Here is a 14,808-nt window from a genome sequence, read left to right as displayed (position 1 = left end):
ATAATCATCCTACATCTTTTGATGTAGGTTAAAAAGGAAATGGAATATTTTACTCCTCAAATGTGACCTCGAATATTTCTTCAAGTTTCAGATTTTCACAGTGAGCCCAAACTGATAGCAGTATTGTCCTGAAGTTGGTAGTTGCTAGGAAATACCATGTATTTCACAGATAGATACACAGATGTATATATTGCAAGAAATTGCCCATGGGGTCCTCCAGCTCGAATGCACTGGCTTTTATACAAGCTTATATTACTTTTACATAAAGGTATTACTATTCATGCATTCACTTTAGAAATAGCGAAAACAAATCGAGTGAAATCAAAGTCTTGTTCTGTACCTTCTTAGTTTTGAATCATGTGGTACACAACATTCCTAGATTCCTCTGTGCTTAACCCATATTTAGGGAACTCAGCTACCTTCTGAAAATCAGAAAAAAAATTGATTTATGTTGCAATTTCCTCCAGGAGCTTGAAACAGATTTTCTTGTATGTTACTTTATCAATTTATAAAGTGAATAAATCTAACACTAAAAGTAGATTTTGATCAGGTGTCAGTTGTAAAGATTATGAGACAACCAAGACTTACAGAAAGTTTAGACACAGTTTCATCTAAAAACGTAAGTAGGTGATCCTTTCTGTTCCCTATGGTCTTCTAGTCTCAATTCAGTGTGTGTGTGTGTGTGTGTGTGTGTGTGTGTGTGCGCGTGCACGCACGTGTCTCAAGGCAGCTTTTCAGAGAGTAATAATAAACATATTTTTAAAGTCCCTTCCTTATATCTCAACCATAAAGTCAATGAGGCTCTAGACACATGTAACATCTATGCTATGTACTGGGTGGAAGAAAAACTGATTATTTTCTGTGGAGTCAAATGGTTATCATGAGAATTGAATATAGTAAGTACAAGGGAGAGGCTAACTATAATACAGTCTAATTGTCTAGTCCTATGTATTTTAGTTAAATAGGTAATAAATAGATGAGATATAGATAAATAGACCAAACATTATATTTTTTAGAAAATTATAATAACTAGATAATGTCTATATAAGAATCACCAATAAGTCTACATTAGAATCAATTACAAATTTGACTTAGAATATTAAGTACAGACACTAACAAACCTTGATTATATCAACTAAAGGCAAAAGATCTTTGAGATAAGTAGATAAAAAAAATTGTGTGATCTATGGGGGCTGTTTCTGAAATGAGAACAATATCTCCAGTTAAAACTCAGTAACTAATTACAATAAATTTTAGCATACACAAATTTATAAAATGATCAATGTAGTAAAATGCTAAAGACTGATGATTGCAGATCTCTTGGAAACAGGAGGATGTGACATGGTTAAATCTACAGCAGTATCTGCTCTTAGGAACTAAGCTTATATTCTCCTAGGCTGGACATTATATAATGATTTTTCATTCCTTCTTTTCAGTTTATGCAAAACATGCAAATAACTTAATAAATTATCCTCTTTTGTTAATTCACTTGCAAAATGGTTAAAGTTCATCTTTACATTATTCTTTTTGGAGAAGTAAAAGTGACTACACATTTTCTAGAATGCCTTATAGAATGCATGATCACCTACACAGTTATCTTTATTTTTTTTAACCAATTGGTATATCAAAATCAAAGGGAGAAGAAGATAAGAAAGAAGTTATCTCTACCAAATAATTATGTCAATTTTATGAAAGTTTTATAAAATTGATGTCACCAGGGTCCTTAAAGTGTGTGTGACAGTTGACAGAGCACAAAAAAGACTCCCCATGGCATGATTACTGGAGTACCATCAACCAGTCTGATAAAGCCAGGGACTGTGTTATGATGGACTTTAGGAACAGAGGGCCATACAACACCAGGAGACATATTGCTTTGCTTTTTATCTACAATCTACACTTCCCTTAAGACTAAAGAAGAGTATCTTGGGGTGAGCAAATAGAGTGTAATCATAAACCAACTTAGCTAGAAGGTCTGCCTATTCTGCAGCTAATAGAATAGGAACTTGAGTTGAGGCAGAAGTGTATGGCCCTTGCCACACTGCCCAATAAACTCTATCTCAAATCAAGGTAATAAAAAGGAATCCAAGTTTCTTTTCGGTGGACATAAAGACAAGAATATAACTGAAATTCCACTCTTAGTACACCTCTTAAAATTGTTAAAGAGATATCTTAGAGATGATTCTCCCATATTATTGTTTTATCACTTTTAGTGATACAAAGACTTGCAATGCCTAACTTCTATACAACTGAACACTTCAGGAAACTGAGATATTCATTCTTTAATCTCCTAATGTCTTACTTAATAACTTGCTGCCCAAGTAACTGATGTAATTTAGCTTTCCAACATTTAGACAATTATGAGTCAAATGTCTAAGCTAGCATAATTCAGGAAACATTAATTGAATTAATGGTCATGTTCTATAAAGTTTTCTAGAAACTAGGTCCTCTAACTTTCTTCTAATAATCTTGGCAGGGGGGCCTCCATTTTAAGAACATGGATTTAGGAAGACATACACGCACTGGCTTCAATCAATGTCAACTCTCCATATGTTTGCAATTAACTTTCAGTAGATAGTCATTTTGAAAGACTCACTTATCAACAAAAATGACAGAATTCTTTCTATCCCCAGGTGAGAAGCATACTGAAAGGCAGACTGCCATGTTTGTCCAGTTACATTTGCCAATTGTCTGTAGCTGCCTTAGATATGAGATGCACAGGATTTCCTTGGAACATAGGTTTTCAAAGAACAAAATAATTTCACACAGAACTCAAGCTGTGAAGCTACTGAATCAATGCAAATGGCTGGTGACTGTAAATATGGTGAAGTAAGTGTGTTGACGTTTTGAAGAGTTTTGCTTCTGATTTTAAATGATGCACAAGCAACTGCCCTTGACACAGAACAGGAATCTAGCACACACTTGGGAGTAGCCCATCAGAACTTGGTGAATTCATGTGGACACCCACTGAAAGTAGATGGAGTGAGATCTCTGAGCAACATCCCTTTGCAATGACCGCTGTAAAATGTGCCAGCAATAAGGGCTATTTATCCTGCCATGTAGTACAGCAGCATGCTGCCCCCGTGTGCATCCAAGAAAAGAAATAATTTATTTCAGGACTATTTCGCTTTAATATGCTGCCTTTAGGAAAATGACCAGGTATTTCTTTTCTAAAAATAATTTTTAAGATTTATTTTTGAGAGAGAGAGAGAGAAAGAGAGAGAAAGAGAGAGAGAAGGAAAGATAGAGTATGACTGGGGGACGGGAAGAGAGAGAGGGAGATACAGAACCTGAAGCAGGCTCCAGGCTCTGAGCTGTCAGCACACAGCCCGATGCAGGGCCTGAACTCACACACTATGAGCTCATGACTTGAGCCCAAGTTGGTTACTCAACTGACTGAGCCGCCCAGGTGCCCAACCAGGTATTTCTGGTTCTATTCTATGATTGGTTCTATTCATTTAGTCTTAATTCGTTCAAAAATATTTATTGAATAGATACCATGGTTCACATGCTTTTCCCGGTGCTTGATACACAACAGTTTGATTCCCGAAATCATGAGCACGTTGTCCCAGATTCTACCAGTATTCCTAGCAGAGTGGATGTTCAAAATTATTCACTAAATAAATAATATGAATTCAAATTCAAATTTGACAAAGTTTAATAAAAATATCTCCTGAAGACAACAGAAGACAAACTAATTCCTTTACCTTCAATTTTGAAAGTGAGCTAACCTTCAATTTAGAAATTATGACAAAATCCTTTGATTAAAAAAAAAGCATTATCATTTTTATCTAAATGTTATCATCATCCCTATTTTATTTTTCTCAAAATTTCTTTCGGAAATCCATGTATATTTTTTCTAGCTTTTACTATACCATCTTTTACAGAAAATTATATTAATGAAAGTCTTAAGAAGTCACCTTTTCTACTTCCTGCAAACCTCCTACTTATTGAATACATTTTAATTCAGTGAACTTCTAAAGACCCCTAAGACATATCATTATCCACCATTTCACCTCTGACTCACTTCTGCCCACACCCAAAAGCTTAATTTTCTTTTCTTTTTAATAAGCCTCTATGGCTAAAAATGATAGCTAAGTAGCAGACAAGAATTCCTATTTGGAGAAATTTGACTTTTGCCTATGCTACCACAAAATAGAAATGATATTCTGTACAACTATTAATCCTCTTGAATTATGAGAAAACAATAAGAGGGAGAGGTATGCCCCATTTTATAACCTGATAAATATATGAAACTCTAGATCAGGGGCTCTCTACGTGTAGTTCCCCAAACCAGCAGTAAAAGCATCCCCTGACGACTTGCTCAAATTGATTTTCAAGGAACCAGCAATCTGTATTTTAACAAATTCTCCTAGTGATTCTGATTCACTGAAATTTTGATAATCACTGTTCATTTTAGTGCATTATCTCCCTCCTTGATGCTGTAGCATCATATGCTCTTTTAGTTTAAAGAATTACTACATATAAATGTTAAAAAAAGAGCTACTACCCTTTATTAATAATCTGTATTTAAAGGCATTTTTCAGGGTGGCTGGGTGGCTCAGTCGGTTAAGCATCCAACTTCAGCTCAGGTCATGATCTCACTGGTTGTGAGTTTGAGCCCTGCATTGGGCTCTGTGCTGACAGCTCAGAGCTGGAGCCTGCTTTAGATTCTGTCTCCTTCTCTCTGCCCCTCTCCTGCTTGTGTTCGTTCTGGTTCTCTCCCACCCTCCCTCCCTCCCTTTCTCTCTCTCTCTCCCTCCCCCAATATAAATAAATATTTTAAAGAATTTTTTAAAATATGGCATCTTTCAATCACTCAGTAAAAGTCTGCATACAAGGTCATTGGGAAGGTAAGGTTTGGTCTGTGTAGAAGTCCTGAGAAAGAACTCACTGGAGAGTCTGGAGGGGCATTATGCAGTTTCTGCAGCAAAGAGGACCATCAGTGGATATCACTGAATCCAACAATATAAAGTAATATATCATCAGTCAGGAGATTTCAAGCACAAAGTGAATCAGTATGTGAGATATCTTCAGATTTGCATTTTTCTTATAATAATACAAGGCCCTAATGTGAACTCAGAATACTCCAATGGAATACAGGACAAACAACCATTTGATTTCAGAAAGTCAGAACTACGTAATTGGTGGAAGTGCCCTACTATGGTTAATTAAGGAATAAAGAAGTCACAAATTCAGTCTTTTTCTGTGGAACATTAACGTCCAGTGTTTTACAATAGTTTTGAGAGATATAAACCCTACTTTTCCAATCAATTCAAAGAGCTGATAACAAGTGTCTAAACAGTAATACCAGCGTTCTGTTTTCCAAAAACTTGTATCAGCCTAGTATAATATAGTAGCAATATACCATAGTGGTAAAGACCAAAGAGTCTATAGCCAAACTGACAGGATTTGGATTCCTGGGTCTACTACTTACAAGCAATCATTTCACCTCTATATCCCTCAATTTCCTCACACAGTAATTAACATTTACTGCCTCTTAAGGTTATTATTTTGATTAAAAGAATTAATATTTGTATTTTAACAAAAACCTAAAAACATTTGTAAAGACTAGTACCTGGAACATGATACAACTGATGAAAATGTTTATTAACAAATATATGTCCCACTAATATTCTAATTAGTTTCAAAGCAATAAGTATGTGAACATTTATAGTTAAAAATAAAACTATACATAAAATTAAGAAATGTGCAAGATATAAAAATCTTACAGATAGCATTGCTTTTATTGACCAATCTGACAATTTTTTCCAGGTAGCTTATGTTGAGACCACGCAATTTGCTCAAGACATCATCTCCTTTGCAAAACATTACACGACTATGAAAAAGGTCAAGAATGAAGGTGTATTTATATTAATTAACACTTCATAGACAACAGGTCCAGTGCTTACTGTTTCACAGACATGAAAATGAATTTATTAGTAGCTGGCCTTGGATTGTTACGATATAGCACTGTGGTGCCAATAGATAAAAAATTCTTACTAAATAAATATGTAATCAAATGAAGTATGTTGCTTGTATAAATTATGGGTGTATATTTCTGTTTACAATAACCTGTTTTTGTGATAATGGAGAATCAATATATGACAAAACATTCATGCAAGAAAGTGTATTTTTAAAGGAACCATCTAAAATAGTTATATTTGACTAAAATTTCTTGTCAGTGCCCATATTAAATACAATCCAAGGGAAATATAAGAAATATCATGATGTTATTAAAGAAGTGGCATAAGAACAGACATAATACGTGAAACCCAACCTATGTCCACACAAAGAAACGCAATCAGCTTATTAATATTAAACGACATGACCATTCAACTTTCAATTTAACCTCCATTTCCCACTTGGTTTCTATTTATTCCTCCCTTCCTTCTTTCCTTCCTTCCTTCCTTCCTTCCTTCCTTCCTTCCTTCCATCCATCCATCCATCCATCCATCATTTATTTAAGAGAGAAGGAGAGAATACCACGAGGGGCAGAGAGAGAGAGAGAAGCAGGACTTACCTGAAGTGGAGCTCATATTTTACTCCAAGCAGGGCTCATGTTCACCTGATGCGGGGCTCATGCTCACCCTCCATTTCCCAGTCTTACAAAATGTTTAGTTTTACAATTTTCACATGTTCACTGTACTTACCTTATATGGAAACAGCCAAAACTCTTAACCTTTTTGTTTACACATATGAATCAACAACTTATAACAACACATCCTATCAAGTTAAGTTTGCTGATCTAGCTACAGCGGCTAGAGAAAAGTCACACCTTTTGTCTTTCTCACTGATAATTTGGGTTCCTGCTTGAAAGACTATCATCAATCATGTCTAGAGTAAGGCTCTAGTCTTTCCTGTGCTACAGTTAAAGCATCATCCTTATAAAATAGCCCTCTTTCCCGAGGAGTCTAAAGCTGTATCATTGCCAGAACAATCCAGGATTTTAAAAAAAATCCACTGTCCCATTAAAACAATATTGACACTTACAGATGACAAAGAAAGAAAATACTGCTTACTAGTCACTGCGAGCTCCTCCTCTTGCTTCTGCAATGTCCTTCTCCTATTTTGCTTCTGAAAAACAAAAATATTAAAATCTTAAAATGAAGAAAAACATAGTTGAGGTATTTTACATGATCTGCACATTCAGACTATTACTATTTTCTTATAAATATGGAATGGTTAAACAGTAAAACATTGTGGTGTTGAAACACAAGAGGTATAAAGATACCCATGATTCTCCAACATGAGAGACTTCACTTTAAGAACTGGCACAGTTATTCTTTTCATCCAAAAGAAAGTCTACAGGGAACCATTCCAGAGGGGACATAGCACTGAGAAAAGTGGCATAGAGGAAACACAAAAAAAGATCAGAAGAAAGAGACAAAAAGCTAATGGGGTAGACCTTAATTTGGGATGAATTCATTGATAAATAATAAGTAATTGGCCTTAGGCATTTTGAGAAAACATTAGAGGAACCCTTATTATTAAAAGAATTAAGACACCATTATATAAAAATCTGAACTTCCAGCATATACTCATGCAGGGATTAACAATGTTGTGTCATTGGGGAAAACAATTAAGATGGTGATGCTAATACTAATGACAAAACCTTTATGACATGCCAGACACTATGGTAGGCAGTTTACAGACATTATTTCATTTTGTCTTCAAACACCTAATCCCATTCTGTTATCCTATCCTGCAGACACCAAGGTTTACGGCTTACTTGCCCACTATCACCAAACCATTAAGGACAGAGTCTATACTAAGAATACATCTAACACCAAAGCCAGTGCTCTTAAATCATTAAACAACAAAGGTATGGTTTACTGCAGAATACCATGGGAAAAAAAAAAGCATTACCAAAACCCTGACAATGAGAAATGTAGTTTGACAGGATAATAGATGGCACATTTTTACCTATATCTGCTGCATAGGTATCTCTGCAGGTATAGAGTAAGAAGCTAGAAATAAATATAAGAGTACCATGTATATGGTTTATAATTTGTCAGATAAATTATCCTGTTACATAAATGCCATACTATTCTCACTCTTTACAGTTGATGTATCCATTCCTTTAATCTTTTTGTTAATTTGAAAAGTCTTGAATTAAAGGTAGGAATTCATATAGCTCTCTGGACCTAAATAACTCCAATTTACTCTTGCCTCCAAAATTCTGGTACACAGAGTACACACATAAGTCCTACTGGTTTTAGAATGCTGTCTTATCACGTTCATAAAAGATGTTATCATTCATTACCATTACAGAGCATGTTATATTTTCTAATCTTACTAAACTTTAACTCCTTGAGGGCAATCCATGTACATAGGAGGCAATCTTCATCAAAGGTGTTAGATGCTGTCTAAACATAATAAGCTCACTTCTCTAGTTTCCATGTGCATGGTGCAAGCAATGCAACTGTCCCCTCTACTTCTCTTGTCGCTTTCAATCTTGACCGAAGAAAATAAGTCCTGGACAGTGCTTATAGTCACAACCATATTCACAAGGCAGTGAAATAATCAAACAAGTTTTGCCTGGTTTATTTATTATCTTTAACTTGTACAATTTAAATCCCGGATTGAAATTTAAACATTTTAAATTTCAGTTTATACTATGAGTTTTGTCAGTGAGAAAAAGTATAATAAAATAACCATCTCTCTCAAACTTGCATGCTCCAAATATTGGGATGAATGGCCAGCTATTCCTAATAATAATATTGAGAAACATTTGTTGGTGGCTTACCATTTATCAGGCGTTACGCTTTATTTTACTAATTCTTAAACATTTTAAGAGGTGCCAGCCATTATTATTCCAGTTTTACAGCCGAAGTGCATGTGACTCAGAGAGAGAAAATCATCTGCCATGATGTCTTACCCAAGATTGTACTCTTAGTGAATTGTAATTGGAGCCAAGTCTTAAATCTAGGCAGTTTGTCGATAGGATTCATGTTCTTATCCACTCTGCTCTCTTGCCTCTCATTTGAAACTCTTTTCCATTAATTTCTAGAACATGGATTGCTCATGAGTCTCATCATATCTTTACAAAGCAAACTCACTACCATTGTTTCCACTGTCCGTACTTGTCTATTAAAAGCATAGTAACATTTTTATGATTACTTCTCTGGTCTACTACATATACTAATTGATCACACATACTTCCAGTCCTAATGATCTATATTTCAATGACCTCCAAATCTAGATATCCACTCTCATATCCATCTTCTGTTTCTATATTAAATTGCTCTCTTTCCACATATCTGTTTTACTACCTCACATAGACCTCTCAGATTAAAAGTGTCCAAATTCAAACTCATTCTACCCCTCCAACTGTCTCTTGGCTTTCCTGTGTCACTTATGGGATACTAACATCTGCCATTCTACGGCGTAAGTACACCTAGCCTGGAAACCTAGGAATTATCTTGGAATTTACCTACTAGAGTTTACAAACTAGGTCTCCATTTTTCCCACCCAATTTATAACCAAACTCTCTTCATACTACCTCCTAATATCTCTTTATCCCACCTCTTTCAGTGAATTAAGATTGATTTGGTACAAGTCCTTGTTGTATCTCACTTGGATAATTAAAACTGTGCCCTATGGTTTCCTCTTGTTTCCATTCTTTGTCTTCTCTAATTCAGATTGAGGAATAATCTCGAACTCAAATCTTAGTCATTTAATTGCTGTAAAACACTCAACAACCTTAACAGCTATAAGACGTTGAGTTCCTAAGTTTGGCAGAGTATTTGTGGACCTTGCCTCTCTTATTTATTCAGTATAATTTTTGCTTGCCAGTTCTGCCCTTGAATCTGATACTTGATTCATATTGGATTGCTTGAAATCATCCATATTCAATGTCTTTGCACAGGCTATTGCATATATCTAAATTCTTTTTGTCCCTTTCTTTACCTAGGAATGCATTCGTTACAAGTGGCAATAATCACATACAGTCATCCCTGTTATTTATTTTGTGACCACTACATGTACTAATGTTATGTCATTGCTCAAAATGAATTGTAATGATGTTTTTATTTATGTTACTAGATATAAAGTTACTTCAGATCATGGACCTTTATTCATCTATTTTTTTCTGGCAGTGCCTACTAATGCCATAATAGGCACAAAATAAATATTTATTGAATAAATAAATAAATGGATGTTCTGGACTTCAGTATATAGACAGGAAGAAATTGATTCTGTATCAGTTCCACTGTCATAAATAAATATAAATGTATTTTGCTTATCACTCTTTAAAGTAAAATAATACTTTCCTTTAATAACAAGAGTTTTATTTCAATTTTATTGTACATTACTTAAATTATTTTTGGTGAAAAAATATTGGGTATGTGTCTATTCAATTACTATAATTAGAATATTTAAAGTATTATTAAATCAAATAATCTATGTAACAACACAAATTCAGGTACATAGTAAGCTCTCAAAAAATGTAGCTGAATGATATTACCTAAAAAGATACGTTAAAAATTTTCATTTCTTAAAATATTAATTGAATTTAGACATATTTGTTTTCAAGAAAAATGTGATCATAGGGTTTGCTTTAAAATTCTTTAACAAATGCAGAGGAGATGTAAAAGAAAGCACTTACCTTCAGCCACTCCCTAAATTACCCAAATACAGTATCTTCAATATAGCACATGAAATAATTCTAATAACCCAATGTCTAGTCCTCTAACTAGTGAAGTAAACTAAGTATAAAGATTCTAGGTCATTAAGCAGACATATAGTCTGTCACCATATGTCACTTTCAAACATAATTTGATGTGCTATTCCAAAAGAAACATAAGCCATATGCATAAAATATTCCAGAAAGATAGTCTCTTTCAACAGTTGTTAAAAATAATAAAACAGAGGTGCCTGGGGGGCTCAGTCAGTTAAGCATCCAACTTTGGTCATGACCTCATAGTTTCTGAGTTCAAGCCCCTCGCAGACTCTGTGCTCACAGCTCAGAGCCTGGAGCCTGCTTTGGATTGTCTCTCTCTCTCTCTGCCCCTTCCCTGCTCATGCTCTGTTTCTGTCTCTCAAAAATAAATATTAATTTTTAAAAATAATAATAAAACAGTAGGCTCAAGTGTTTGTTGCCTAATGGATACTGTATAAGAGATTGTTAAACTATTCTGCAATAAAGCAAGATCTATTTAGATGAAACACAAAAGTATATATGGTAAATGACTATTCGGTATCTTTACAAAAAATGATTGGATTTTCCATTGCATTTAAAATGACTATTCAAATCAATAGCCTATTATTTTAGAGGACATAGTCTATTTCATAAATATGGTGCATAATAATTAAAAGCGCTGCTGTCAATAGGCTGAAGGTTAATTGCAAAAGCAGCTGGAAGGCCAGTGTTGGCTGGGTAATATTCAAAATTAACAGTCAAGTGTAATGAACATTCGTGCATCTGCAATAAAGGTTTCAAAATCAATCTCGCATTGAGTTGAGGGTTATTATAAATGTTTTCCACAAATACTATGGACAAATATTAAAATATCTGTGAAGCTACAAGCAGCTAATCATTCAAAAGCTCAAAAATCAATAAATACCACTGTTTAAGTATGGCTATGTAAATTTTCAGTATTTCCCAATGAACTCTACTATTAGATAATACGATCTTCTGCAGATTTACTATAATTCTTAACAATTCATATGATTCACATAAACTTTTAAATAAAATTGATATTTTGGTTTTACCTGGGATGAACTCAGAAACAGAGTTGTAAAAGCCAGAAAAAGGGAAGTATGAAAATAAAGAAGAGATGTAATCTAATTATAAGATTGCTTTTATTTATTGAAGTTTTATGATTATAATGGGGTTCAGGGGTTTATATTTGCTTTATATACATTTGAACTACAAAATAATGCATTTAGATCAGATAATGCAGTGGCGCAAAGGAAAAAAACAGATTTTCTTTCCACTATTTCAAATTCCATATCTTCTCAAAGGTAACCATCATCATAATTTGGTATCCATTGTACGTATTTCTCTCTGTACATGTAAACATTTGAAAATGTATGCATATGTTTTTATTTTCCTGCAGTGAAAAAAATACATACATAGCTCTGCCACTTGCTGGTTTATCATATGAAATGCACATCACTCCTAAGTGAATAAATATAGATATAATCAGCCTATATAATCAGTAAATATAAATATAACTCTAATTTTAATGACTGCTTAATACTTTGCACTATGGCCATATCACAGATTTTTAAAAATTATTTCCCTATTTATGGACATTCAGATTATTCTCCAGTGAATCTTTTTTGCATTAAAAATAATGCAGCAATAAACACATCTAAGTGCTTAGGGTACTTGTTTACATCTCTAAGATTTTTAAAGGTGAAACCCCTAGGCCAAAGGATATACATGTTTAAAAAATTATTAGCATGGGGCGCCTGGGTGGCGCAGTCGGTTAAGCGTCCGACTTCAGCCAGGTCACGATCTCGCGGTCAGTGAGTTCGAGCCCCGCGTTGGGCTCTGGGCTGATGGCTCAGAGCCTGGAGCCTGTTTCCGATTCTGTGTCTCCCTCTCTCTCTGCCCCTCCCCCGTTCATGCTCTGTCTCTCTCTGTCTCAAAAATAAAATAAAAACGTTGAAAAAAAAAAGAAAAAAAATTTAAAAATTATTAGTAAATACTGTCAAATATTTTCTAAATGTAAAATACAAATTTTTACCACTAATATTTATCATGTCTAATTATTATTCAAGTATTATCCAACATATTAGGTAGATTTTAGATATTATAATAAGATAGGGCAACCAAATAGTAAAAATATATGAAAACAGTAAATTATTTTAAATGATTAAATATTTAATATTTAATGATATTATTGCATCATTTCGTATATTTAGTAACCCAAAAGATTCTATTAAAAACATTAGGATTAATAACTGAATTGGCAAGTTGTTTGCATTAAAATGAATATGCAAAACTAAACTGTTTTTCATTTTACTACCAAAAGCCACTTGACAATGGTATTGAAAAAATAACTCTTGGGGCACCTGGGTGGCGCAGTCGGTTAAGCGTCCGACTTCAGCCAGGTCACGATCTCGCGGTCCGTGAGTTCGAGCCCCGCGTCGGGCTCTGGGCTGATGGCTCAGAGCCTGGAGCCTGTTTCTGATTCTGTGTCTCCCTCTCTCTCTGCCCCTCCCCCGTTCATGCTCTGTCTCTGTCCCAAAAATAAATAAACGTTGAAAAAAAAAATTTTTTTAAAAAGAAAAAATAACTCTTTCACAACAGAAATCAAAAATATGAAAATACCTAAGATTAAATTTAATAATTAAGATATGACTTATATGAAGAAAATAATAAATTAATATAATTACACTGAAGATTTAAAAGCTAAACAAAAGAAGATATCATGCTTAATGTGAAACATAAAAACATCAATCTTCATATTATATTATTCATTAAGGGGTGCCTGGGTGGCTCAGTCACTTAAGCATCCAACTTTGGCTAAGATCATGATCTCACGGTTCGCGGGTTCGAGCCCCACATCGGGGTCTGTGCTGATAGCTCAGAGCTTGGAGTCTGCCTCAGATTCTGTGTCTCCCTCTCTCTATGCCTCTCCCCAACTTGTGCTCTGTCTCTCTCTCTCAAAAATAAAAAAAAAACATTAAAAGAATTATATTAAGACACTTTTTATCTGAATCTAATGTGTTATGTTTAAACTGATTAAATGACTAAAATGATTAAAATGTTGTATGAAATAATAAATATAAGACAAATGTAAAAATTTTCAGACATAAGATAGATGCTACACCTACAAGCTATTACAAGTTATTACAAAGTACTGGAGGAGTCAATTTGTTAACAGGTTTTCACCCAGGGTTAGATTAGAGTCCATGCCAAGCAAGATATTTTAGAACCAGAGGATTAAAATCATACAGAATATTTTCTCTGACCAACTAGACTAATTAGAATTTGGACGTTCAATTTTTAACTGTTTGCAACCAAATTAAAATGAAAATACAAAATATCAAAATTTGTGGGATTTATAGCTGCAAATTCCCCTTTAGGAAGGAAGATCATTATAAGACCACTGTCTTTACCACACTACACATATATACACAGTTTATTAGCATAAGAATAAGCAAATTAGTGGAAAAGAGTAACCAGAAATACAACGATTAATATGGAAATATACCCACGAATATAAGAAAATTAGGGATAGACCTTTAAAATAAAGTTTGATTTTATCAGGAAAGGACAGTGTGTGCATGTGTGTATACATATATGTATATATGCATATATATGTATATGTGTATATATATATATATACGGCCTACATTAGCTATAAATTAGGGAAAATGTTTTATTATAAGAATAACTATATTTAATAATTACTTTAAAAGAATATCTGTATTATATTTTATTTATTCTTTAAAAAAATAGGAAAACCAGAACTCATAAAGGAAAATATTGATAGACTCTATACAAATTTTAAATTACTCAATGACAAAATATATCTTAAGGATTTTATTTTTTTCTTTTTTTTTCAATATGTGAAGTTTATTGTCAAATTGGTTTCCATACAACACCCAGTGCTCATCCCAAAAGGTGCCCTCCTCAATACCCATCACCCACCCTCCCCTCCCTCCCACCCCCCATCAACCCTCAGTTTGTTCTCAGTTTTTAAGAGTCTCTTATGCTTTGGCTCTCTTCCACTCTAACCTCTTTTTTGTTTTCCTTCCCCTCCCCCATGGGTTTCTGTTAAGTTTCTCAGGATCCACCTAAGAGTGAAACCATATGGTATCTGTCTTTCTCTGTATGGCTTATTTCACTTA

The 14,808-nt window shown here is 34.1% G+C and overlaps 1 long non-coding RNA gene across 1 annotated transcript; it reads left to right on the top strand.

Annotated features, from left to right (window-relative positions):
* Window positions 1–1,740: 1,740 nt before the first annotated feature.
* On the top strand, window positions 1,741–6,024 carry LOC109503162. Its single transcript, XR_006583404.1, has 2 exons — window positions 1,741–2,630; window positions 5,773–6,024. It is a non-coding gene; the product is annotated as an uncharacterized LOC109503162 (long non-coding RNA).
* The last annotated feature ends 8,784 nt before the right edge of the window (window positions 6,025–14,808 follow it).

This window comes from Felis catus, chromosome C1, assembly GCF_018350175.1.
Source record: "Felis catus isolate Fca126 chromosome C1, F.catus_Fca126_mat1.0, whole genome shotgun sequence".
NCBI classification, from domain to species: Eukaryota; Metazoa; Chordata; class Mammalia; order Carnivora; family Felidae; genus Felis; species Felis catus.
This window is presented reverse-complemented; position numbering and strand designations above follow the sequence as displayed.